This window comes from Dipodomys merriami, unplaced genomic scaffold (genome assembly GCF_024711535.1).
Source record: "Dipodomys merriami isolate MVZ:Mamm:240054 unplaced genomic scaffold, mDipMer1.0.p SCAF_601, whole genome shotgun sequence".
In the NCBI taxonomy this organism is placed as follows: domain Eukaryota; kingdom Metazoa; phylum Chordata; class Mammalia; order Rodentia; family Heteromyidae; genus Dipodomys; species Dipodomys merriami.
The window spans coordinates 481,329-509,299 of NW_027206182.1; positions in this window are offsets into that span (position 1 = coordinate 481,329).

Consider the following 27,971-nt stretch of genomic DNA (forward strand, 5'->3'; position numbering starts at 1 on the left):
GAATCTCTGGGACTGGGCTGGGAAGGTGGCTCAGTGGTAGAGCGCTTGCCTTGCATGCTCAAGGCCCTGGGTTTGATTCCTCAGCACCACATAAGCAAACAGAAAAAAGCCGGAAGTGGCACTGTGGCTCAAGTGGTAGAGCGCTAGCCTTGAGCTGAAGAGCTGAGGGACAGCGCCCAGGCGCAGAGTTCAGGCCCCACGACCGGACCCAAAAAAAAAAAAAAAAAAAAGAATCTCTCGGACTTTCCTTTCCTGTCTGCTTTAACTTGCAATCCTCAGATCTCAGCCTCCTGAGTACCTAGGGTTACAGGCATGAGCCACCGGCGCCCGGCTACCATTTTATTTTATAATGAAGGATTATTTCATAAATCTATTGTAGATACAAAAATATGCTAAAATATTTCTATCCGTATGCATTGATATATACATACACACATATATTACACAGGTTATAAAGATAATATATAACTTCTGGAACTGCACAATTTACTAAATTATTAAAATCATTGATGGCTCATGGCTGGAATCCTGGTTACTCAGGAGGCTGAGATCTGACGATTGTGGTTTGAAGCCATCTTGGGCAGGAAAGTCCATGAGCCTCTTATCTCCAAACAACCGACAGAAAATCAGAATTGGAACTGTGGCTGAAAGTGGTAGCGTGGTAGCCTTGAGAGAAAAAGCTCAGGGACATCACCTAGGCTCTTAGTTCAAGAAGTGCAATCTATCCCAAAAAATCTATTTAATTTACCCCTGTGTAAGTAGAGTATTTCCGTCACCCAAGTGCACATCCATACCCATTTGCAAGGTAACTGTTTTGTCTGAAGTACCACAAAACATTATCACTTAAGTAGAAAGTATTGCAATGTGGGTTCATTCTATCTCTCTCATGGATTTTTCTCCACTCAAATACTCAAATCTTACATTTATTCCAATTATTTAAAATCATAGTTTTTTCTTTAATACCCATAATATTAGAGTTTGAATTGAGTGTCTTGTGCCCCCAAAATGGTTGTTCTTACCACTTTGTCATGTCCTCAGACTTAAATTATCCTGATTATTTTTCAGATAGAATCTGGCTTCCTACTTGTATCTGATTTTGGGCTCAGTACACTTTATGTTATTCTTCCTGGAATTTAAAATAACAGGTGCATGGCACTGTGTACAGATCTTTCTGTCCAGTCTGGGTTTTAAGCACTATCCTTACAACAGTTCACTCCCATGTAGTCAGGATATTCATAAGCTTGTCATAGTTTTTTTAATTTGCATTTTCTGCAGGTTCTTGAGTACTGAATTAATTTGTGTTTTCATGGGTTGTTTTGTTTGATTTGAATATATGGATTATTGTTCTTCACTTTTCCTTTTGTTTCTTACACTCATGTTCTTACCTAAAGTGCTGAGAAACCAATTCTTCTTTCTCAAGATAGTCAAGATGAATATTATTTATTCCAAAGAAATTTCAGTAATATTTAAACACCTCATACCTATGAATAGTATACAAATGCTAAGTTCTGAGAAGGATCTTTTTATTTGCATAGCAGTCTTTGGCATACAAAGACAGATCATGAATTTTATGAAGTTAGTAAAACTACAGATGCTCGCCAGGTGGAGAAAAACCTATTATTAATTGTTTGACAGGGTCTTCCCTTCTCGTGAAAGAAATATGCTGCTTGATGCAGGATTACACAAAATCATATTCCTAGGAGGAACCTAAAAATCATCTAATACAACAGACTTGAGAGAGATGAATTGACTTCCTGAATAATTTACTTTTGGGTCAAATAAAAGCAGACTTCCAAAGAGAGAGTAGACTTTAGAGAAACATGAGTTGTATGTAAATAGGTGCTTAGCTGATTTTGTTAATTTGTGAACTAATACAGGGAAATAAAGTACAGCAAGGTTAAAATTAAAGAACTTCACATTGAAATACTCATTTGTGTGTGTGTGTGTGTGTGTGTGTGTGTGCACGCTCGTGCACACATGTGCATGTGCTCATGCATACATTCATTATTCTTGAGGCTTGATACTGAGTAGGCATTATTCTTAACCTTCTGTGCCCAAAGGTAGTGTTCTACCACTTGAGCCACTGTTCCACTTTTGTTTTTTTAGAGATAATCGCATGTATTTTCATGATTTGACTAGCTTTGAGCAGTGGCCTTCAGATCTCAGCCTCTTGAGTAGCTACTTAAGCTGATTCAGCCTCTGAGTAGCTAGTTAAAATTCTGTCTGTTCTCTATGCTTCACTGCTCTTTTATTCTTTTCCTGAGGTAATCACAAGCGTAAGTCATGTATATGTCTAGTTACTTAAAAAAATACTCTTACTGCTTGGCACCAGGGGCTTCCACCTCTACTTTTAACTACTGAGGAGGCTTGAGAATAGAACCAGGCCAAAAGTTTAGTGGACCTCCTTCTCAATCTATAGCTGGGTGCATTGGATCATTTCCACCACACTGCACTATCTACAGGCTAAGATTGGAAGAACTACGGAATCCAGGCCAGCCAAGGTAGGAAGCTAGACAAGTTGGTCTGCAACTCTGATGCCATTGATGATGGGAAGGCTAAAATGACAGATCAGGTGCATGTTATTGTGGAAAGGGAACCCCTATCCTAAAATTAACCACTGATATGACGCCTGCCTAGCAAGAGCAATAACTCAAGTCGAAATCCCCACAATTTCCCACAACCAAAATAAGTATATACATTAACATACAAAAACTTAGTAGAATCTGTTCTTTGCTCTAATATCAGCTTTATCTGATTATCATATGATGTGACAGAATAGGTTCTTTATTAAACTTAAGATATATTTTAAAAGACCTAGAAAATTCTTTCTCACTTATTAAGTGCAAATGTATGGCAAATTGTCTCATTTCTTACATATTTGACTATCACTATAAATTCAGCTTATGATTATTATGAATAGTAACATATTCTGATTTATTACTTTGTAACAGTTTTTACACTTTTTGCTTCTCTACTGAAGTTTAATTATTAAAGTAGCATCATCAAAATATATTCCTTGGGTACTTAGTGCAGTTTTTTACAAAGTTTTTAACCAATGGTTTATATGAATCCTTAATTCGTATATTGTTTGGTTTATTTTTAATTTCAATTTAATTTTATTGTAAAGGTAATGTACAGAGGGGTTACAGTTACATAAATAAGTACATTTCTTATGGAAGGAACATTGTTATCTCTTCCATCGATTTTTTGTATGCTCAAAAAAAGAACTACTGATTCTTTTGCTGTTGCTATTAATCAATTGGTACTTTTTCTTTCTTTGTTCATGCATTTTTATAAGAAAATTTATATGCAGGGGGTTTACAGTTACATAAGTCATCTAAAGAGTACACTTCATTTTATTTTCTAAATTTCAAATTTTGAACTTAAATATTTTCTTTTGTTTCTTTAGGGTAATTCTTTTTTCAGAGTTGTAGGATTAGTTAATATAATTTCTTTGTTTTTTCACATGTAAATTATTCAGACACATATATTTTGCTTTTAAAATATTTATGATGTGAATATTTAAAATTATTTTTTGAATTTTTATACGGTTGGTAAATTTAAATAAATTTATTTCTTATAGTTATAAACATATTTGTCCAGGTAACAAATACTGTATTTTCAAGAAGCACATACTTTATTAAGAAAAGTTACATTACCTGGTGACTTTTTGGAAATATTTGTACTTAAATTAAAAAAAAAGTTTGAACTGGGCATGGAGACTTGTGGCTGCTATTTTCTAGCTACGGTGGGAAGTGCAAATAGGGTTTGTAATTCGGGAGAGACAGAGCAACTATAATACCTTATCATAAAAATATTCAGAGTGAAATGATTAGAGATATAGCCACCCCTAGAGAGATATAGAGCACCTGGTTATAATATTCTAAATCTTGAGTTAAAACACCACTAACATCAATTTTTTGTCAAAATAAAAGGATACATGTTTCAAAATGTTTATTATTTAAAACTTATTTGAAAAGGTTCTCATGTCTTCTATTGCTTAATTTTCAGTTTACTTAATCTATAAGAATCCAAGTGTATTGTGATTATTTTATTTCTACTAAACTTTTAGATAGTACGAGAAATATTCTTATTTCATATATTAACCTACATTTTCTATTTGTGATAATTTCCTCTGTTTAATATGATAATATCAATATTCCAAATGTGTGTATGTGTTGTGTGTGTGTGTGTGTGTGTGTGTGTGTGTTCATGTGGTTTTTGTGTGTGTGCTTTGTGTGTACTTTGTAATGCTTAGGAGATCACACCATTGCTTCACATATGCTAGGCCAATGTTTTACCACTGAGCTATACTGTCTAGTTATAATCCAAATAGTGTTTTAATTTTGACTTTTAAATTTTCATTCCTAGTATGTTTTTTTTTCAAAATTATATATGACAAAATGTGATCCATCTTCTATCCATGTTAGCAATTTTTATTATTTAGAATATTTCCGCTGCTTTTCCAGTTCCAAACTCTTGTGTTTTTAATTGATAAAGGTTTTACTGCTTCTTTTCTCTCTTCATTCTTTTTCCCTTTAGAGTTGACCTATTCTTTCTCTTCCCCAGATGTCAGGCCACATTGAGGCTCCTGCAACCCACAGCCTTGCTCCTAGTATAGTCACCAATAGGCCAGTGTCCCCAGGATCCAACACAGACTTCTGACTTGGGTAAATAAAGAGGCTGTGCTTGAGTAGCCCACAGTCAGCAGTAAGCAGTCCTGGCACATGGGCATCTACTAAGGCCACCCTAGTAGCTATGGAGACTCCGACCTGAAGAAAGAGGCAGGCACACCCATGCAGGCTGATATTGGAGAAGCTCCTCTTCCAGGTGTAGCATGGTGACGTTTGAAGCAGAACATGGCAGTGCACACACTAGTAGATCACAGCACACACTAAAACAACTTGGTAAGCAATGGTCCTGTGCTCAGAGAGCTGACAGAGGCAGGAAATCAGAAAGAGGGAGAGAGAGAGAGAGAGAGAGATGGAGAGAGAGAGAGAGAGAGAGAACGCAAGGCTACCTCTGATTTGTACCGGTTTCGATATCCTTGCCGAGAAATGCATATTTTCACCAAGAAATAAAAAGGAAAACTCCTAAGTCTAACTCTGATGGAGTAGCTGAGATCAATCTAGACTTCCTACCATAAACAATCACAAAAGTGGAAGTTATGTGAAAAAATATATGTATATAAATGTATATATAATATAAATATGTAGGCATATATGTATATTCAAATATACAATGTGAATATGTATTGTATGTACAATGTATAACATACAGTGATTAAAAAAAAGAAATACATAGTATTTGAAGGAATAATGACCAAAACCTTCCCAAATTTGATTGAAAGCATGAACCCTTCTATGCAGGAATCTAGCAGCTTAAAGAAGACAATTAACATAATTACACAGGTCCACACTAAGACACATTCTAATTAAACAGTCAAAGACAGGAAACCTCCCAAAGCACAGAGACACAACTCATCACACAAAGGATCTTCAATCATATTATGACAAATTACTAATCAGACACTAGATTAACAATTAGACATCAAGAGCAACAAATTTAAGGTGTTAAAAGGACATATCTAATACCAACCTTTCTAACAAATATATATACTTCCCCCAAATGTGAGAAATGAGCTAAGTAACTAACGATGGCTCAGGCATATAACCTTACCTACTCCGGAAAGTGAATTGTGAGGATTGTGGCTCAAAGACAGCCTGGGCTGGGTGCTGGTGGCTCACGCCTGTAATCCTAGCTACTCAGGAGGCTGAGATCTGAGGATCGCGGTTCAAAGCCAGCCGGGGCAGGAGAGACCGTGAGACTCCTATCTCCAATAAGCCACCAGAAAACCGGAAATGGCGCTGTAGCTCAAGTGGTAGAGCGCTCGCCTTGAGCTGAAGAGCTGAGGGACAGCGCCCAGGCCCAGAGTTCAAGCCCCACGACCAAAAAAAAAAATTTAAAAAAAGACAGCCTGGACCTTGTCCCCTCAGGAGCAAGTTGTAGGAGAGCTGTCCTTGAGAAGGACGGAGATCTTCTTGCCATGTCATTGCTGGAACAAATATAGGATAAGGTGGCCATCAAGAATGGAGGCTATTGGCCAGTGTCTCCACAGAAGCAATTTATGAGATTCAGGAGTCCTCTACAAGATCAGAGGACTTTGACCACTGTCCTAGTAGTTTCAGGAATGGCATAACAATGACCAGAGCAGCCTCAAGCCCACATGGAGTCCTTAGCAACAGTCTTTGAAGCTTATGGGCTAGAGTATCAATGCTGGCAAGCTATGATTGCTCCATTTTCTCTGACTTCACTGGCCCAGACTCTGATTGGTCCATTTCTTCTATGATGTCACTATGATGGGCTGTGATAGCTCCGTTTTGAGAGGTCATGCAGGGTATATAGGAAGCCACTGTGCTCCAACCTATGTCAGTTAACACATCTAGGAGCTCTTGATTGGTGAAACGCTGGACTGATTCAAACAAAATTCATTATTTTTCTGATTTTGGGGGGATGAGTTGTCGTTTGGTTTTGCTATTTCTTTTTTTTTCTGGGTTTCCATTATTTTATTTAGTTGATTTTAGGTATACTTGCTACCCACCATCATAGCAGAAGAATGGAAGAATACAAAGAATCATCCTCCATATTCTTGAATGAAGAGATCATCAATCAATACCAGATGAAAGAGCTCATCGACCATGATACCAATAGACAAGTGAAGTTGGCCATCCACACCTCACACACATGGAAGTGGCAGTTAAAATACTCCTGAAGGGATGAAAGGTGACCACTTGTTGCTTGTTCCTGTCTAGCAAAGCAACACGTGGTGGTAATCCAAACATCTGGTTGATTGTGTGCCTTTATAAGACCTGCAAATCCTTAGCTAGGGGCTCTCCTCCTAGGCTCCACTGTGTCGAAGTGTAGGACAAGGCCCAAGCTGCAGCTCATTTAAATAAAAAAAGCTGTAGAGTCTGACTCTCGGTGGTTTTTTTGCTGTGAGTGTCCTGCAACCATGGCATAACATATTAGTGGGGCTCATCTCGGATACCCCCCAAAGACCCCCGAGACCTCAGACTCCAAAGGTAAAACAGGGCTGTCTTTGTTAATTTGTCTTGTCCTCTCATTTGTCTGTTTTACTTTCATTTTCCCTTGTGAGGATATCCCCTCAAATTTGTAAAGGGTTGTCCAAGTTGGCCCACTTGCACGACAACCCTGGAGGAACTGGGAGACATCCAGGATCCTCTTCTGGGGAGGGAGTAACCCTGCTGTGTGGAGCAGGGGTCCTTGGAAGCCCACTGTGTGGGGCGGGGTCCTTGGAACCCCGCTGTGGGGCGGGGGGGTCCTTGGAACCTTGGCATGTGAATTGTGGGGTGAGGATTGGTTTGGTGTTGGGCCGGAACTGACCAAGAGAGCCTCCTAGCAGAGGCCCAACTCGCCCACCATGGGACTGCTTCTTCTGCTGTGGGGCATGGGTATGGAACCCCGCCATGACAGGAGTCAGCAGACCAATTTGGGAGATCTCCACTTTGTAAGCTTTTTTTTTTTGTAACTGTCAGGCCTGCATGTGTTTTGTTTGTGCTGTTTATTGTTTTTTGGACTTTATGACTGACAGGACTGGAAACCATGGGCAACACTCCATCTAGCCTCCTAGACTTACAAAAAGAAACTAAGAAAGAGGAAAAGAAAGTGTACCCCCTGGTTTTTCAGGGAGATAACTTGGAAGAAGAAATGTTTCCTCACCCATGCTCCCCTTCCCAGGTTCCTTTTGCAGAACCTGAGAATTATCAAGAAGAGGAGGGAGCTATAGAACACTTGGCACCTGCCCTTAAAGTTTTTGAGGGGCCAGTCACTCAACGCTGCAGTGGGATCACCCCCCATCTAATGCAGCTGATTTTTCCTTACATGCCATAGGTACTGTGGATGTGAATGGTCAACAGCAACCCAATAGTGTCCATTTTCTACCAGTGATCTATAAAATTGGTGCATCCAAAATGCCCCCTTTACTGAGAAACCCCAGGATTTAATTCGTTTGCTTGAAACTATTCTCTTTACTCATCAACCCACTTGGGATGATTGCAGTCAGCTTTTACAGGTTCTTTTTACCACTGAAGAGAGAGAACGTATCTGAGAGGCGGCCCAGAAACATATCCGTGGCCCCACAGGAGAGCCCATCAATGATCCTGCCCTGATCGCTGCCTATTTTCCTGAGATCCAACCAACATGGGACTACAATATAGTTGAAGATAGGGAGTGACTCCTCATCTACCGCCAAGCTCTGTTGGCAGGTCTCAAAGCAGCGGCTTGCCAACCTACTAATATGGCCAAGGTTTATGATGTAAGACAGGGAGTAAGTGAAAGTCCAGCAGCATATCTTGAGCGTCTCATGGAAGCTTTTAGTCAATATACCCCATATGAACTTGAGACCAGGAGTCGACACAGATGATTATGTTTGCCTATATAGATCAAGCTGCACCAGACATAAAGTTGCAGGCTCTAGACAGCCTTGGTGAAAAGTCTATTAGGGATCTAGTAGCCACAGCAGAAAAGGTTTACAATAAGAGAAACAGAGGAGCAAAGTCAGGAAAGGAAGGACAGAGAACGTAAAATGGAGCATGAAAAGAGAAACTGGGCCAAGGAAAATATGACAGATTTGTTGGACTCGCCACTATTGCATGCTGAGCATACCAGGTTCACAGATGGCAGCAGTTTCATTCGAGATGGAAAAAGGTACGCGGGCCCAAAAGTCACCACGGACACTGTAATAGTGTGGGTAGAAGCACTGCACCAGGGAACATCTGCACAAAGAGCAGAGCTAGTGGCACTAACAAAAGCCCTACAAATGGGAAAAGGGAAGAGACTAAACATTTGCACAGACAGTCGGTATGTTTTTGCCACCATGCATGTCCATGGAGCCATTTGCCAAGAGAGGGGACTGCTGACAGCTGAGGGAAAGACTATTAAAAACAAACAAGAAATTTTAAGCCTCATCTGGTCCTTAGGGGAAACAGCAAATATTGCCATTATGCACTGCCCTGACTATCAAAAGGGAACTGATTCAATAACCAAAGGAAATAACTTGGCTGATCAGGCAGCTAAGGAGGCAGCCCTCCAGCCCAGAGCAGAAGTAGTGACACTAGTAAACCTAGGGCCACAAGCTTTGCCTCCTGAGCCTCAGTATTCCCGAGAAGAATTGGAGTGGATAAAGAAAATTCCCAAGGCCTATAAACCCCCGGGCAGAGAAGGAAACAAAGACTGGTGGAAAACTGGTGAGGGGAAACTTACCTTGCCAAAAAGATTGGGCAAGGGGATTCTTAAGAGAATCCATTGGGTCTCTCACATGGGAACCTGAAGAATGCAGGACTTGCTCCGACACTCAGAAGTAAAAATTAGTCAAGGGAACCAACTCATTGAGGACATTGTTAAAAATTGTAAAGCCTGTCAGCTCACCAATGCCCCCAATCAGCCGGTTACAAAAGGAGCTTGCCTCCATGGAGATAGGCCAGGTGTGTATTGGGAAGTAGACTTCACAGAAATTAAAACTGGAAAATTTGGATATAAAAATTTGCTAGTTTTTGTAGACACCTTTTTCAGTATGGGTTGAAGCCTACCCAACAAAGCATGAGACCACAAACGTCGTGGCTAAGAAGATCCTGGAAGAAACTCTACCCAGGTATGGCTTCCCATCCCCCAATGGATCAGACAATGGACCGGCCTTTGTCTCAAAATAAGTCAGCAAATAGCCGTGGCATTGGGGACGGATTGGAAATTGCACTGTTCTTATAGACCCCAGAGTTCAGGGCAGGAATGAATCGGATTCTAAAAGAGACCTTAACTAAATTGGCCTTGGAGACTGGTGCAGACTGGGTGTCTCTCCTTCCTTTTGCCTTGTTTAGAATAAGAAATTCACCCTATCAGCTTGTCTTTAATTGCTTGCTAATTTGGATGATACTAAATTTCTGTGTAAGCTTGACTATTTACAGCTGGTGCATAAGAGTATGTGGCCCCAGCTTAGAGCATTATATGATTCTGCTTCTATTCCTACCCCACATTTGTTTAAACCAGGGGAGTAGGTGTTTGTTCGAAGGCACAACTTGCGATCTCATGAACCACGATTGAAGGGACCTTACATGGTGCTACTGGCTACACCCACTGCCCTTAAGGTGGATGGCATTGCTGTTTGGATCCCCTTTTCCCTGGATGACCATGGGGAAACATGGGAAGTCTCCAAGCATCCTACCCTATCCCTCCGCATACGCCTCAAGAAAATAAAAATGGGCTGATTGTTATTGGTATACTCATTCCAGATCAAGTGCTGTTGAAGTTTAGTTTTGGGCCAGAGCCACAAGATTGTGGCTCAGGACCATAAATCAAGGGGGAGGGGGGAAATGAAAGGTTAAAGTTTGAGACAGTGACCACTTGTAGCATGTTTCTGTCTAGCAAAGCAACACACGGTGGTAATCCAAACACCTGATTGATTGTGTGCCTTTATAAGACCTGCAAATCCTTAGCTCGGGGGTCTCCTCCTAGGCTCAGCTGTGTCAGAGTGTAGGACTAGGCCCAAGCTGTAGCCCATTTAAATAAAACAGCTGTAGAGTCTGACTCTCGGTAGTCTTCCTGAGGGGCGTGGGGGGGGGGATCCTGCGACCATGGCCTAACAGCGAGAGTCCTCCAGTCATCAGTTAAAGAATGAGGTGGACATTTTAAAGAAAGTATGGCACAAACACACCATCAGGTTGTACCAGGTGATGGAGAAGGAAGAGTATGTATATCTCATCAATGGAACTGGCCAGTAGGGGATACCTTCTGGGGTGGATCTCAAAATCCTGCCGCCTATATGAGGATGCAACCAAGAGGCTCTTTAAACAAATTGTAAGTGCTGTTCACTACCCACACCAGAACAGAATCACACACTGAGACCTTAATTCCAACAATACTCTGTTGGATACCAAAGGCAATATCAAAGTCAGTGGTTTTATCTGAGCATCTGGTTCACCCTGGGGCAGTTGCTATCAAATGTATGTGCTGCTGTGCTATTCCACCCCCCTAAATTTTCCTGGAGGAAAGAAATGATGGCCGGGTGCCAGTGGCTCACTCCTATGATCCTAGCTATTCAAGAGGCTGAGGTCTGAGGATCAGGGTTCAAAGCCAGCCCAGGCTGGCTCTATCATCTGACCAGACTCATACTGATACCAAAGACTAATTTGAGGTGGAGATGGCAGTGGATAGAGCTGGCTAGCAAATAGTTACAAATCTTCTCAGAATAAGCTGCTGAATGTGGGCCCAGGAACAGAGCAGTTCCAGACAAAGGGGAGAAGAACCCTAAGAGATATCAAAGATAATTTCACTTGAAAGCCAGAAGGCCCTGTTATTGAGATGGGAGAGATTTGTAGGTGGTGTACTAAAAAAAAGAGTTGTAAGTGGGATCCACGAATTGAGATCAAAACACTGTTTGCCTAGCAAAACCCTCAGTCCAGCCAAGAATACAAGTGCATCAACTGCCTTAGATTTCCTCAGGAGGAATTCCAGCCACGGGGCACCTTGTACTGCAGTGTAAACTGAATGTTGTGGTTATCAAAGCATGTAATTTTTGTGCATACAAAAACTACTTTAATTAGACTTAAACTACACCCTAGTCATTAAAATTTTATTCTATGTTATTTAAGATGCAGTCTCATTATGTAGCCAAATCTGATCTTAACTTCATAATTCTACTGCTTAGTCTCCCAAGTGTTGTGATTACAGGTGTGTCCCTCTTTGTTGTCCATCATATTTTATCTGCATGCTTACTTAACTTTCAATACTTTATTTTATACCTTGGCAGTACTGCGGTTTTGATTCAGAGGCTGGTGCTGGGCAACCTAGTGCTCTACCCCTTGACCCCTGCCCCTGGCCTTACTCTTCATTTTACTTTAGATTAGCTCTTATTGTATTATTTTTTTGTATTGTATTGTATGTGTTTTGGTCAGAATCAGACTATGATTGTAATGTATTTTCCTGCTGAGAAGCTTTTTTGTCCTTTTTTATTTTTTGTAAATATAATTTTCCTTCTTAATAAAAAGAAGGTACACAGAGGTGTTACATTTATATAAGTCATTTTAAAATTCAAAACCTTATTTTAGAAGAGTAAAAATGCATATAATCACTAAATTTTATCTCTAGAAAAAATGGCTACTAGATTAAATGTTTTTGGAGGCTAGTTCAGTGGCATTTAGTATTGTTCTCACTTCAGTTCTAGAAAATGCTACATAGATCCAGGCCTGCGTGGCCTAAATCAAAACAAGTAAAAAGTAAAAAAAAAAAAAAAAAAAAAAAAAAAAGATTCTTTCGGGCACATCTGTGGAAGATTTGAAATACATTTTATTGACCATTTGTACATTTCTGTGCTGATGAAAAGTGATATAGCAATTATGGTACAATATGACACATTCTTCTAACATAACATAGCATTACCACATTACCCAGCGATTCCATTGCTCATTGCATAACCAAAGGAACTGAAGAGAAAAAAACTAATAGCTCATATGCCAATAATAGCAGCAAAGTTCATAATAGTCAGAAGCTGGAATTTCCTGGAGAGTCTATCAGATAAACAGGTTTACAAAATATGAGGTATGCATTAATGGATTATGACATCCACAAAAATGCTGCAATTAAGCATTATTTACCGTAGCTAAGACATGGAACCAACCCAGATGCCCCTCAGTAGATGAATGGATCAAGAAAATGTGGTATATATACACAATGGAATTCTATGCCTCCATCAGAAAGAATGACATTTCCCCATTTGTTAGGAAATGGAAAGGTTTGGAAAAAATTATATTAAGTGAAGTAAGCCAGGCCCAAAGAAGCATAGGTCCCATGGTTTCCCTTATTTGCAATATCTAGTATAGGTATGAGTCAAGCGGAAAAGGTCAGATAATGTGATGTTAGGAAAATGAACCCTTAAATATGTATTTTAATGTTTTCGTTTCTTTCATGCATGTGTTTCTAACGCATTTATAAGATTATTTCTTTGTTGCTTTGTATGTCCCTCCCCCACAGTGTAACCCCCGCTTTCACTATATTTGATGTCAGTATAACATGTGGAGGAGATGGGGACAAACAAGTCGCTTAAGGATTCAGGTGGACCTGTTGCAACAATGAGAAGTACAAAATGTCATGTCAAAACCAGCTTTACAATGTCGGTGTGGGGGGGGAGGGGGGTATAATTGGGTGGGGGGAGGGGGGTATAATTGGGTGGGGGGAGGGGGGAGGCGGGGAAGGGAAGTGAAGGGTAAAAAAAGGAGGAGGCTGCAATGCTTGGTAAGAAATGTATGCATTATCCTGCCCATGTAATTGTAGCCCCTCTGTACAGTATGTTCTCAAATAAAATAAAATACAATTAAAAAATGCTGCAATTAATATATGTCTGTCACGGATGGACACAAAAATTAATCTACTATTTATGGGAAACCTTGACTAAACCATTTTATAAGAGAAAATGGAAGATTAAAATTTCTGGGGCAGGTCATTGGGGTGATTATTACTTAATGATTGTGTGGATTTCATCAGTATCAAAAAGATAGTTCTCATATAGAGGTAATGGTGTGGATATAATTAATGTCACCAAATTTTATACGTGCCTAGTAAGCATGAAGCCCTGCGTTCATCCCCAGCACATCCAAAAAATGCTAAATCTTCTTTCTGTTACCTACCTTGAGTGTTAGGTGCTTTTCTAATGTTTTGATTGTATTCCTCAGAAGATCTCTGGTGGATCTCTGATGTTTAGTCATGCTTTACAGATAATCCATTATTTTAATATTAAATTTGAATTTTTAAGGAAACCTCATTATTAAAATGAGGGCAATGCCTGGAGATCTATCTCAAGAGGCTAAAACAGGAAGACTCTTACACAGTCTAGGCTGCATAGAGAGGTCATGTCTAAATTTCCATGGTAGCTGCTGAAACTGGAGGGACAATTATTTGTAAGTAATTGCAAGTGATAGATAAGTGAGAGATAAGTTTCTGATCACATTATATTTTGGTCATGTCAGCTTGTATTTAATATTTACATGAATTTTTAAATTTTTCCCTTTTCCCTTACTCTCAGCATGTCATTTTGAAACTTTATACTATGTTCTCATTTGCTAGTTTTAAAAAGAAACATAGTTTTCCTTTGTATCATATTAAACATAGTTTTTGATTTTTTTCTATATTATACAACTACTATTATTTACTTTTGAAAATGTTAGGGAAATGAACCCGAAGATATGTATTCAAATGTTTTTTTTTTTCATGCGTTTGTTTCTAACACATTTATAAGATGATTTCGTTGTTGCTTTGTATGTCCCTCCCCCACAGTATAACTCCTGCTTTCACTGTATTTGATATCGGTATAATTTGTGGAGGGGAAGGGGAAAAACAAATCGTTTAAATAGGGATACAGGTGGAACTATTGAAACAATGAGATGTACAAGTCGTTATGTCGAAAAAGGAATTTTACAACTTTGGTGCAGGGGAAGGTGGGTAGCGGGGAGGATTGGGTGGGGGAGTGGGGGAGGATTGGAAGGAATGGCAAGGGGAAGCAAAAGAGGAGACTACAATGCTTGATAAGAAATATACTCATTATCTTGCCCATGTAATTGTAACCACTCTGTACAGTTTGTTCACAATAAAAAATAAAAATTTTAAAAAATGAAAATTTTTATGTTTTTTTCTGCATGTAAGGACTGGCCACTGTCTCAGAGATTTTTCTCAGTTCTTCCAATCGAGCCACAGATAAACTTCCAGCTTCATTCTTTTGTAAAGTCTCATGCGAAGCCCAGCACAACTAAGGAGGCTGAAATCTGATCTTGGTCTGAAGCCAGTCTGAGCAGCAAAGTCTGAAATTCTTATCTCCAATTAATCACCAAAAAGCTGTGGGTAGTAGAACTCTATCTAGCCTCGTGTAAAACAGGGCAAATTCAAGCCCTAGTATTGTAACTACATTAACAAGTCTCATGGACTTTCTTGCTTGGGTTGGATTTGAACTACAACCCTTAGATTTCAGCCTCCTGGATAGTTAGGATTTAAAGGCATGAGCAATCAACCGCAGACATTTTAATTTTTTTTTTTTTTGGTCATTCGTGGGTCTTAAATTCTGGGTTAGGTTCTGTCTCTGTGCTCTTCAGCTCAAGGCAAACAGTCTACCACATGAGCCATAGAACCACTTACAGTTTTCTGGTGCTTTATTAGAGATAAGAGTCTCACAGAATTTCCTGCCTGGGCTGGCTTAGAACTGTGATCCTCAGATCTCAGCCTCCTGAGTAGCTAGGATTACAGGCATGAGCCACTGGTGCCCACCTTATTTTAATATTTTTAACCAGCTCTTTCTTGCCTTCAAACTCAGTACTTTTTTATTTTGTCCAGTAGACTTGATCTTTGGGCCACATTGCTGTTGCTTAGTTATTTTGAAAGGGGGTAGGGGTTGAACACACTGTCTTTGTGTTCTTCAACTTAAGGCAAATGCTCTACAGTCAGGTTATCTGGTGGTTAATAGGAGTACAAGAGTCTCATGAGCTTTCCTGACCAGGCTGGATTTGAACCATGGTCTTTATATCTCAGCCTCCTGAGATTAGAGTGTAGAGCCAGCAGTGCCCTTCTGTTTCTTAGCATTTTGACTCAAGGACGATGTTTTACAAATTCAACCACAGCTTCACTTCTAGCTTTTTTTTGTTTATATGACATAAGTTTCTAATGTACTTTTCTGGGTAGTCTGGCTTCAAACCGTGATCCTCAGGTTTCAGCTTCCTGAGGTGCTCCGATTACACACATGAACCACAAACCCACTGGTCATTTAAAAATATTAATATGTTTTTTCCACTTTATCTTGTTAAAATTTTCCTTGTTATTTTTTTTTTGGGGGGTCCAGTCGTGGGCCTGAACTCTGGGCCTGGGCGCTGTCCCTCAGCTCTTTAGCTCAAGGCTAGCACTCTACCATTTGAGCCACAGTGCCACTTCCGGCTTTTTTCTTTTTACTTATGTGGTGCTGAGGAATCGAACCCAGGGCCTCATGCATGCAAGGCAAGCGCTCTACCACTGAGCCACCTTCCCAGCCCTCCTTGTTATTTTTAACTTTTGTATATGTTCTAGTCCTGGGACTATATATCAGGGCCTGGATACAATGCCAGAGCGTTTTTTCTTCAATACTAGTGGCTTTGCACATAAGCCAAAGTATAGCTTGTGTCAATACTTGTTTTGTCTTTGTGCTTGAACTAAAGCCTTGGGTGCTGTACTAGAATGTGACTGCCCAGTTTGCATCTTGGGCCACACCTCAACTCCAGGTTTTTTTTAACTCTTGGTAGTTAATAGGAGATGATTCTTATGCAAAGCCCAGCATGAATCAGTTGGCTGAAATCTGAGGATCACGGTTCAAAGCCAACCATGGCAGGAAATCCCATGAGACTCTTAGCTCCAATTAATCACTGAAAAACTGGGAGTGGTAAAGCTCTATCCTTGAACAAAACAGCATAAATTCAAGCCAAACATAACACACAGATGCACACACAGAGAAAGCCTCATGGACTTTCTTGCATGGGGTAGCTTTCAACAATGATTCTCAGATTTCAGCCTGTCTTCATCCTCTCTCCTTTGAAAATTTTATGGGTCCTGTGGCTTGACCTCTGAGTCTGGGGCCTATATCTTAGCTTTTACACTCAAGATTGGTGCTTTACCACCTCAGCCCTAGCTCAAGTCTTTGTGCTGTGTAGCTGGGGATAAGAATCTCAAGCATGTTCTTTCCTAGACTAACTTGACTCTGCAATTGTCAGTTGTCAGCCTCTTGTGTAAAAAGGATTACACATATAACCATCAACATTTGGGTCATTTTAAAACATTAATATGTGCTTGCCTCCACCTGTTTATCTTTTTTTTTTCTTTTTTACTTGTTCTGGGAGTGGAAATTGAAGCTCAGATGTTGTCTAAGGGCATATATGGGACCAACCATAACATTTGGCTTTTGTGGGGAGGTTAATTGGAGAGAAAAGAATCATGTATAGCTAAGCCAGATTCAGGAGGCTAAAAATTGAGGAGAGTCCATGACACTCTTTTCTCCAATGAACCACTAAAATCTGAGAGTTGTAGATTATTGAGCAAAATAGTGCAAGTTCAAGCACCAGGATTGGCACGCACACACACACACACACACACTCACACACACACACACACACACACACACACACACACACACACACATGTCTTATGAACACCTATACTTGAGCTGAGCTTTAAACAGTATCCTCAAATTTTAGCCTAAGGAGCTAGAATTACAAATATGAGTTCCCAATGAAACTTCTGTTACTTGGTCTTTCTTGTCTTCCTCTACACTTTTTTCATTTACTTCATTGTTTTTGTTTGTGTTGGTCCTGGAGCTCGAACTCATGCAAGTATTGGCCTGACTCAGGAGGCTGAAATTTGGCCATCATGGTTTGAAAGGAGCCTGGGCAGGAAAATCAATGAAATTCTTATCTCCAATCAATCAACAAAAACCTATCCCCAGAGTGGCCACCACAAACAAAACAGTCTCCTGGAATTTCTTGATTGGGTTTGCCTTTACATAAGATCTTATATTTCAGCCTCCTGCATTTCTAGAATTACAGACATGAACCAACAGTCCTGGGTTCTCTACTTCCAAGCATTTAATTTTCTTATTGTGATGCTGAGGCTGGATCTCTGAGTCAGGGCATTGTTTCAATTGGTTTTTCATTCAAGGCTGTTGCTTTACAACTACAACCTCAGTTTTATTTCTGGCGTTTTTATCTGGTTAGTTGCAGACTTATGCACTTCCCTGTACAGGCTGGCTATGAACAACAACCTTCAGATTTCAGCCTTGTGACACTAGGATTACACAAATTGACCAAAATTTCATGTATTGCTCATTTTGAAACATTAACTGGATTTTCTCACAACAGTTTTATTCTTTTTCATAATCCTGAGGCTTGAACTCAGGGCTTGAGCACTGTCCCTGAACTTCTGTTACTCAAGGTGAGAACTCTACTACTTGGGCCACAGTGCCACTTTCAGTCTTTTCTATTTATGAGGTACTGAGGAAACAAACCTAGGGATTCAAACATGGTAGGCAAGCACTCTGTTACTAAGCCACATTCCCCGCCATTCTTAGACCTTTTTATTTGTATTTTTATTTCCTTGTGTATGCTGGTCCTGGGTCGAAAAATCAAGTGCAGTCCCAGAAGTTTTTATTCAAGATTAGAACACTAAGACATGAACCACTGCATAACTTGTGGCTATTACTTTTTGCTTTGTTGTAAGTAGCTACTTAGATTTGAGTCCATGAATTCTCCTACCAGGGCTGGTTTTCAAATGTGATCCTCAGATTTGAATCTCCCAAGTGGCTACCATCAGAGGTGTGTGCCACTTATGCTTAGCTCATTTTCATCTCTGAAATTGTCTGTTTCTTATCCTACCTTCTCTACACTTATTTATTTTATACTTTGTGTGTGTGTTGGTGTATATCAAGGTCTGGATGCTGTCCCAGAAATGATTTTCTCATTTCTGCCATTGCAGCCACAGTTCAATCACCAGGTTTTATTTTTCTTCTTTTTGGTGGTTAATTGGAGATAAGAATCTCATGTAAAGCCCAGAAAGACATAGGAGGCTGAAATCTGAGGAATGTAGTTGAAGCCACCCTTGGCAGGAAAATCCATGAGACTCTTTTCATCAACTAACTACCAAGACGCTGGGAGTGGTAGTGCTCCTACATCAATTCAAGCACAAGGTTGACACACACAGATAAAAAGCCCCATAGACTTTCCTGTTTGGACTGGCTTTTAACTGGTATCTTCAGACTTCAGCCTCCTGAATAGCTAAAATAATAAGCAAGAACCACCAGTCCCAGGCTTAAATTTCAAATGGTAATTTCTTCTCTTCTTTCAGTTTTGTTTTTGGTTGACTTAGGGCTGAATTGGGAATTGTTTCCCAGGTTTTTCACGGAATTTCAGTACTTTACCACTACTATCACACCTTCATTAAGCTTTTGCTGGGTACTTAGAGATAAAAATTTCAGTCACTGCCCTACCCAGGCTGGCTTTGAGCTATGATCCTCATATTTCAACATTCTTAGTAGCTAGGAATACACACATAAACCAAAGGCTCATTTTGAAATTATAATTTTTGCTTTCTCCCATATTTTATAATTTGTGGTCTTTTTTCTTTCTTTTGGTAAGTGCCTTTTTGTAAGTGAATAACTAGGAATAAACATGAACCAAAACCCATACTCATTTTGAAACTTTATGTTTCTCTTTACCCATCATTTTTAGTTTCTGCTTTTTTGTTTGTTTGTTTTTTTTTAATGTGTGTCTAGATTTTCAATTTAGGGCTTAGGTGCTGTTCCAAGCTTTCTGTTTAAGACTACCACTCAACCGCATGAACCAAAGCACAGCTTGTAACTTATTTTTGGTGCAAATTAGATATATGAGTCTCATGGACTCTCCTGCCTGGGCTGGTCATGAACCTGTGATCCTTAGATTTCATCCTCCTGACTACCTCGTATAACATGTGTGAACAACAAATGTTTGATTCACAACTACTGTCACTGACTCTTCCTTTTGTACTTCTGTTCTCCTTTTATTTCTTCTGTGTGTGTCCTGTGACTTGAACTCAGGGTCTGGGCGCTGTCCCGGAAACATTTTCCCAGTTTCGCCAGGAGAACCACAGCTCAATTCCAGGTTTTTTTCTGTTTTGATGATTAATTAGAAATGATTATCATGTAGAGCCAGACCTAATTCATGAGGATTCAATCTGAGGATCAAATTTTCTACCAGCATGGGCAGGAAAGTCCATGATATCTCCAATTATAACCACTAAAAAGCTGAGAATAGTAGAACCTTACGCAAAACAGTACAAGTTCAAGCAACAGGTCTCACACACAGACGCACACACACACACACACACACACACACACACACACACACACACACATCTTATGAACTTTCCTACATGGTCTGGCCTTTATTATCCTCAGATTTTAGCTTCCTTTGTAACTAGAATTAGAGTTATGAGCCATCAATGATTGGCTGATTGGCTCACTGAAGCCTCGGTTATTGGTTCTTCTCTTCTTCTACCCTTCTTTACATTTAATAATTTCATTGTTTTGGGTGTGCTGCTCCTGGAGCAGGAACTCATGCAATTCCTGGACTGTTTCAGGAGGCTGTGGTCTGACCTTCATGGTTCAAAGCCATGTTGAGCAAGAAAGTCTAAGATCCTTACCCCCAATTAACTTCCAAAAACCTGGGAGTAGTACAGTACTAGCCCCAGGATGGCCCACAAACAACTGTCTTCTGGACTTTCCTGCTTGGATTGGCCTTTATACTGGATTCCCATATTTCTGCCTCCTGAGGTTTTAGAATTACAGGCATGAGTCACCAGCACCAGGTTCTCTTCTTATAACTATTTTTATGATCCTGAGGCTGGATCTCTGTGCCAGGGTACTGTTTCATAGCTTTCTCACTCAAGACTGGTGCTTTACAACTCCAATCACAGCTTCACTTCTGTTTTCTTGTTTGTTTGTTTTGCTGGTGATTTGATGATGAGACACCATAACCCTCAGATTTCATCTATCTTTGTATCTAGGATTACACACATGAAACAAAAATTCATGCTCATTTTGAAAATTTAGTTCGATTTTCCAACACATATTTTAATTTCTATCTTTTCTATTTCCACATGTATACTGGGCTTGGGGTTATAAATCAGAGCCTATGTATTGTCCCAGTAATTTTTTTCTCGTCTATCTTTTTTATTTATTTATTTTTCTTTTTATTGTGAAAATGCCGTATAGAGGGCTTACAATTACATGAGCAAGGTAATGAGTACATTTCTTATCAAGCATTGTTGCCTCCTCCTTTGTTTCCCCTTCCCATCCCTAGCCATCTCCCCACCACACCTCCATCACCCCGAAAACCACCCCCCTGCACCAAAGTTGTAAATTTGTTTTTCAACATAACATCTTGTATATCTCATTGTTGCAATGGCTCCACCTGTATCACTATTTTTTTTGCCCATCATGGGGCCTGAACTCTGGTCCTGGCACTGTCCTTCAGCTCTTCAGCTTGAGGCTAGAGCCCTACCATTTGTGCTACAGTGCCACTTCCGGCTTTTTCTGCTTATGTGTTGCTGAGGAATTGAACCCAGGGCATGATGCATGCAAAGCAAGCACTCGACCACTGAGTCAGTTCCCCAGTTCAGTCCCACTATATTTTTAATGCTAGACCTCTAATATGTGAGTAATAGCACAATTTGTGGCTTTGTTTTTAAACTGTATTTGCCTAATTAGAGTTGAGTCCACGGACTCCCCTGCATTGGCTGGCCTTGAACACTGATCCTCAGATGTGAGACCCTTGAGTAACTACAAGAACAAGTGTAACCTATTTCAGTTTTGCTCATTTTAAGCTCTGAAATTGGCTCTCCTTTTTCTTCTTCCACCTTTCTTTTCATTTATTTATTTTATTCTTGTGTACACTGTTGCTGGAGATTGATCTAAAGGTGTCGGTAATGTCCCAGAAATCATTGTCTCATTTCTGCCATTGGTGCCACACGTCACGCTCCAGCTGGGTTTTTTTCTTCTTTTGGGGGGTTCATTGGAGATAACAGTTGAATGGAAATAACAGAATGATTCAGGGAGCTGAACTCTGATGACCTAAGTTTGAAGACAGCCTGCATAGTAAATTCCATGATACTCTTTATCTCCAATTAGCTGGCAGTGATTCCATTAATGAGATTGATAAAACTCCAGCCTAGAGTAAAGTAGAACAAATTCAACCCACATGACTAGCACACACAGAAAAATGGCCAATGGAATTTCCTGCTGGGTCTTACCTTTAAATGTTATTTTCTGACTTTATCCTCCTATGTAATTAATACAACATGTGAAGGCCACCAATGATTGATTAATTTAAAACTCTGTCACTCACTATTTCTTCTCTTCTTCTACACTTTTTTATTTCTTTTGTGCTGTTCTTGAAGCTCGAACTCGGGGCCTTCGTGCTTGTCTTTTTATATGTTTTATATAACTTGTTTCAGTTTTGTTGTTCTAATGTTACGTTTGTTTATGTTGCTTTATATAACTTACTTTAATATAACACAAAAGTAACTTTTAGCTTGGTACTGGTGGTTCATGCCTGTAATCCTCCTCAGGAGGCTGACATCGACGATCACAGTTTGAAGCAAGCACAGGCAGAAAAGTCTGGGAAATTCTTATTTCCACTACACTACCAAATATACAAGAAGTGGAGCTATGACTCAAATAGTCAATTGTTGGCCTTGAGCAAGAGAACTCAGAGCTCTGAGTGCAAGTTCCAACCCTGGACTGGCACAAAAATAAAACTTTCTTTACCTTATATTATATTAGGATTATGATGTCAGAATCAAGTCCTAGTTTTAAGGACCAACTTTTGTAGCAGGTGCTACTTTTGATTTTTTCCATAGGAAATTTTATGCTTGTTTTTTCCTTGCCTTATATTTGCATTCCACTAATGACATTCTTATTTTTTGTTTGGAGGGACATTTCCAAAATTCAATGACAAATAAAAAAGCATGTCTTGAATTTTTCTTTATTTTAAATAGGAAAGGGAAACGCTGATTCTGAATCCAGCAGAGAGTGAATGATGGTTTGATTGCAGAGCTGTTAAATCTATTCCTGGATGTGGGAGGCTGCGATTTGCAGTGCTTTGGTGGATGAGTTTTCATGCAGCTTCACAATAATCTTCTATGATGTCACAGTCAACTTTGCCATTACAACAGATAGGTGTCAGCCACTTATCTCACCCTTATGTGGACTTTAGATACACAAAGTAGGAAAAAAATAATTAGAAGAATGTACCATTAACCACAACATCACAGCTTGATGAGCTTTCCTGACTGAATTCAGAGATTACATGAACAGGGCAGTTTCATCTACACAAGGCTACTAAGCACTAAGGACCAGGCAATGTTGTAGGCAACTGGAGAAACAGTTGTGAATACAGCTGCAAGAAGCCTGCTCCATGAACCTTTCATGCTGAAGGAGAAAAACAGAAATTACAATGATAATGTCAATATTTCAGAAGGCTGGTAATGTGGGGAAACAGCTTCACATTGAGGTTGGTTGGAAGGTACATATGATCTAACATCAAGGGACATCATCCATGCAATTATTGCTTTTCCATGCTGGCTCCAGTCTCAATCCCAGATCTCATCCTTCTGAGTAGCAAATTATAGGTATGAGGCACCTGCAGTGAGCTATTTTATATAAATATCTATAACCAATTTTTGCTAAATTTCTTGGAAGTTTCTTGAGAGGAAGGGTCAAAATTAAATATATTATGTGTTTTAAACTTTCTTTTCATTATCTTCTAATTATTTGAATATGAGCTATCTTCCTCACTTTTGTGAAAAATCAAGGCATTTTTTTTTCATTGTTCAAATCCTGGTGAGGGAAGGAAAACCACAGCTTCTTTGCCAAACTAGAAAAAAAATTGTGAATTCAACTTACCAGTTTTTCCAAATATATGTCATGTCCTTGATGGATTTTTCATCTTCAACAATGTTAGATGAGTGAAATTATAAATGGGAGAAAATCAACCACATAGTTGCAAGTTTATCACAATGACAGATATAAGCTCTCCACTTTCTACTGAATAAATCATTTGCCACAAGCATTAAAAATCTTGAATAAAAACTTGGAGATTCTTTCTCTTTATATAAAGTTGGATTTTTGTTTTGTTTTGTTTTGTTTTTGGTTCGACGTGGGGCTTGATCTCAGGGCCTGGGACAGTCCCTCAGCTATTAGATCAAGGAAAGCACTCTACCACTTGAGCCACAACACGACTTCTATTTTTCTGGTGGTTATTTAGAGATGAGCCTCACAGAGTTTGCTGCTCAGGCTGACTTTGAACTGCAATCCACAGATCTGAGCCTCCTGAATAGCTAGAAATACAGACATGAGCCACCAGAACCTGGCCAAAGTTGTAATTTATCAGTTTTGCTGGCTTGAATGAATATCAAGGAAAAAACAGAAACTAAAATTGTTAGTTTATGTTAAAATTTGCAATAGTTTTACCATGAAGAATAGTGAAATATTTAGAATTACATATTTTGAGAGTATATAACTGATTAAATCTTTTGTTGTAAAATAATAAAATACTTCTCTTTTTTTGTAGACACTGAAGTCTGAGTTCAGAACTTATACTTGTTGGCAGACACTCTCCTGTATGAGCCACATCCTTCTGATCATTTTAATCAATTATCTATTAAATAATTTGAAGCTCACAAGTCATCTTTTGCTAAGATTTAGTAAAATAAGCCTAAACTCCTGCCTTTTGAGTAACATAAGAAATCCTAATATCTAGATGTATAGACTCAAAAAATGAAATACCCTAAGAACAATCAATTAATAAATAGGCTAGATGATTAGATTAGAATGACTAGATCATTCCCAAAACAGATGTAGGTTTCGAAGGAATACATGAAAATATTCAACATCTTTAATAATCAAGGAAATGCAAATCAAATCTATATTGAAGTTTCATGTCTGCCTAAGCAGAATCCTTATTAAAAAAGAAAACAAAAATACTCATAAGGAAGTAGGGAAAGATACCCTACACAATGTTGGCAATTAAATGAATCAGTGCAGCAACAGAAACTAGTGTGGAAGTTCCACACAAGAAATCCTACATATACACCTGAAGAAGTGTAAGTCAGCCTTATAGTAGAGCTATCTGCACACACATATTTTATAGTAGAATACAAATGATCACATTCCAGAATCGGCCTCCACAGGCAGAAAAGTGTGTAAAACTGTTATCGCCAAATAAGAATTAAAAAGATCTGGGAGTAGAGCTGTAGACCAAGTGACAGAGTACCAGCTTTAATGGAAAAAATCCAATCAAGAGAATAAGGCCCCAGGTTCAAGCCTCAGGACTGGCAAACATACACACACACACACACACACACACACACACACACACACACACACTCACTCACACACACACACACACACACACACACACAATGCTGCCTATATTTTTAGTAAGTTTCTTAATACCCTAAAATTCATGTACCTATGACAAAGCTGAATATAATGGGAAAGTGATATTTATAATGATAAACTCTTACTGAAGAACCCAGGTTTTTTTTCTTGATTTGTTTCGTTTTTGTGCTCATTGGACTTGAACTCACAGCCTAAGTGCTGTGCCTGAGCGTTTTTGTTCAAGGTTGGTGCTCTACCACTTAGTTACTGTGCCACTTTCCTGGTTTGTGGTAGTTCGTTGGAGATAAAGAGTCTCAAAGACGTTGTCCTCCACACACTGATTTCAAACTGCAATTCTCAGATTTCACATTCTTGAATCGGTAGAATTAGAGGCCTGATCCACCAATGCCAGGCTAGAACCTGAGTATTTTCACCACTGCTCATTGAAAGAGTTCAAATCTTTTTACTCCAGAATACTTACCAAGCACAATTCTCTCTGAATGGCAATTAAGCAAATACAGAGGCGCCCATTGTTCACACCTGTAAATCCTAGCTACTGAAAAGTCTGAGATCTGAGAACAGTGTTCAACGGCAGTCCAGACAGGAAAATCTGGGAGAAATTTAGTCCCAATTAAACAGAAAAGTGCCATATGTTAAGCTATGGCTGTAGCAGTAGAGCTCTACCTTAATCAATTATCTCAGAGACACCTCAGACCCTGAGTTCAAAGCCCTAGACCAGTGCACCTGCGCACACGCGTGCACAATTTTGTAACATAGTTCTCAAACCCAGCAAGGTGCCATATTAATCCCTTAATGTCATGATTTACTATGAGAATTGGAAAAGTCTAACCTCTGGCATGGGCTGCAGTCCATGCTGGTAAACATCATCTGGAGAGAGTAATTACCTCAGAGCCAGTCGGAACGACCCAGACTGGAAGTATGAGTGAGGTGGTGCAGGAACAGGGCCCTACTCCCCTATTCACCTAGACCAAAAGCAGGAGTATGGTGACACAGACACGCAACCCCCATTCACCCAGACCTGAGGCAGGAGTGAGGAACCATAGGTACATGGCCCCCACTCACCCAGAAATGAAGCGTGAGTGAGGTGAAAAGGGGATTAGCTTCCACTTATCTAGCCAGGAAGCCGTAGTGAGGTGGTACAGGCACATGGCTCCTACCCACCCCTACCAGAATCAGCAGTGAGGTGACACAGGCACCATAGCCCCTACTCCCCTACTCACACACACCAGAAGCAGGAGTGAGGTGACACAGGCACATGACCCCCCACCCACCTAGACTGGAAGTAGGAGTGAGGTGATACGGGCACTTGGCCCCCACGCAGCCAGACCAGAAGCGAGAATGAGATTGTACAGGCACACGGCACCTACCGACCCAGACCAGAATCAGGAGTGAAGTGACACAGGCACGCAGCCCCAACTTATCCAACCAGGAAACAGAAGTTAGGTGATGGTCTTATGCCACCACACCATAAGAGCCTAGCATTCTATGGTGGCCCCTTCTCTTTCGGCCTTTGTGAAGGGTGGCTGGGTTTCATGATGCACTCCAGATGTCAAGGGTCTAGAGCTAAGGATGCTGCCACCCTCCCCCAACTGGAACTGCACCTGCTGCAGCTATGGTAGCAAACTTAATTAGTTCTAATTCACAGAACATATACTATGATCTATGAGTTTCTTCAGGTACTGCCTGCCACTTGCTAGTCAATTAATATTATAGTTGCCAATGTCTAAGTGCTCACTGACTTGTAAATATGCTGGAATGGAAATCCTACTATCACTGCTGTCTTTTCATTTCTAGAAATGATGATTTGAAATGGCCCTTGTGAAGAGAAGAGGGGACATGGACCCAACTATTCAATAGCGCATTTGGGTGACACTATATTGGCCCAAGAATGAGTCGACACAGCTGGTATCCCGGTGTTTTGGGTTAGTCTTTTGGATCATGCTTTCTATTTGGCCTTGGAGAGTCTTAGGCTTCTCATTGTAGACACAGAAGATGGGAAAGTAACTGCCAAAGGCTTATACATACAGGAGCCATTTACTTTCTGCCCTTCTGAGATGGCATCTTACTACCTATCCAAAATGGCCTTTAACTTACCAGGCTTCTGCTTAAGCCTGCCAAGTGATGGAATTACAGGCTTACCATACCACACCCAACTATGTGTCATGGGCCATTTGAAATAGAAAATTCATGACATGTGTGCTGTATCTACTAACACACTTGTGCAAAGATCAAATAACTTACAACCCAGTTGTTAAGAATATAGACTCAGATTCAACTGAATTTCAAATTCAATTTTGGTTATTTACCTGCTTTTGGTTAAAGAGGAAGAGACTATATCACTGTGCTTTATTCACTTGTATAAAAATGTGGATGGATCCATGGACAGATGGCTCATGCCTATAATCTTACTCAGGTGGTTGAGATGGAAAGATTATGTTTCAAACCCAACTCGGGCAGAAAAGTCCCTATGAGATACTTAGGTCCAGTGAATCACTCAGAAACCCGAAGTGGGGGGCTAAGAAATTGGCTCAGTTGTAAAGTGCTTGCTTTGCAAGCATGAGGATATTGGTTCGATTCATCAGCACCACATGAGCAGAAAAAGCTGGAAGTGGTGCTAAGTTTCAAGTTGTAGAGTGCTAGCCATAAGCTGAAGAGCTGAGAAACAGCGCCCAGACCCAGATATCAGGCCCCATGAACAACAACAACAACAAAAAAAAAAAACCAACACAGAAGTGGGGTTTTAGCTCAAGTGGTAGAGTGCTAGAAATTGGATCAGGGACTGCACCCAGACCCTGAGTTCAAGTACCACAAAGTACAAAAAAAATGTGATTGGATAGTGGTATTTTCCATCTCCTAGGTTTATGATTATTCAATAATCAGAATTTATTGAGCATTTCCTATGGAAAAGAGGTATTTTTCCTCACCAGCAAGTGATTTTTGATGCTGCAGAGCATGCAATGGATACCCTCTA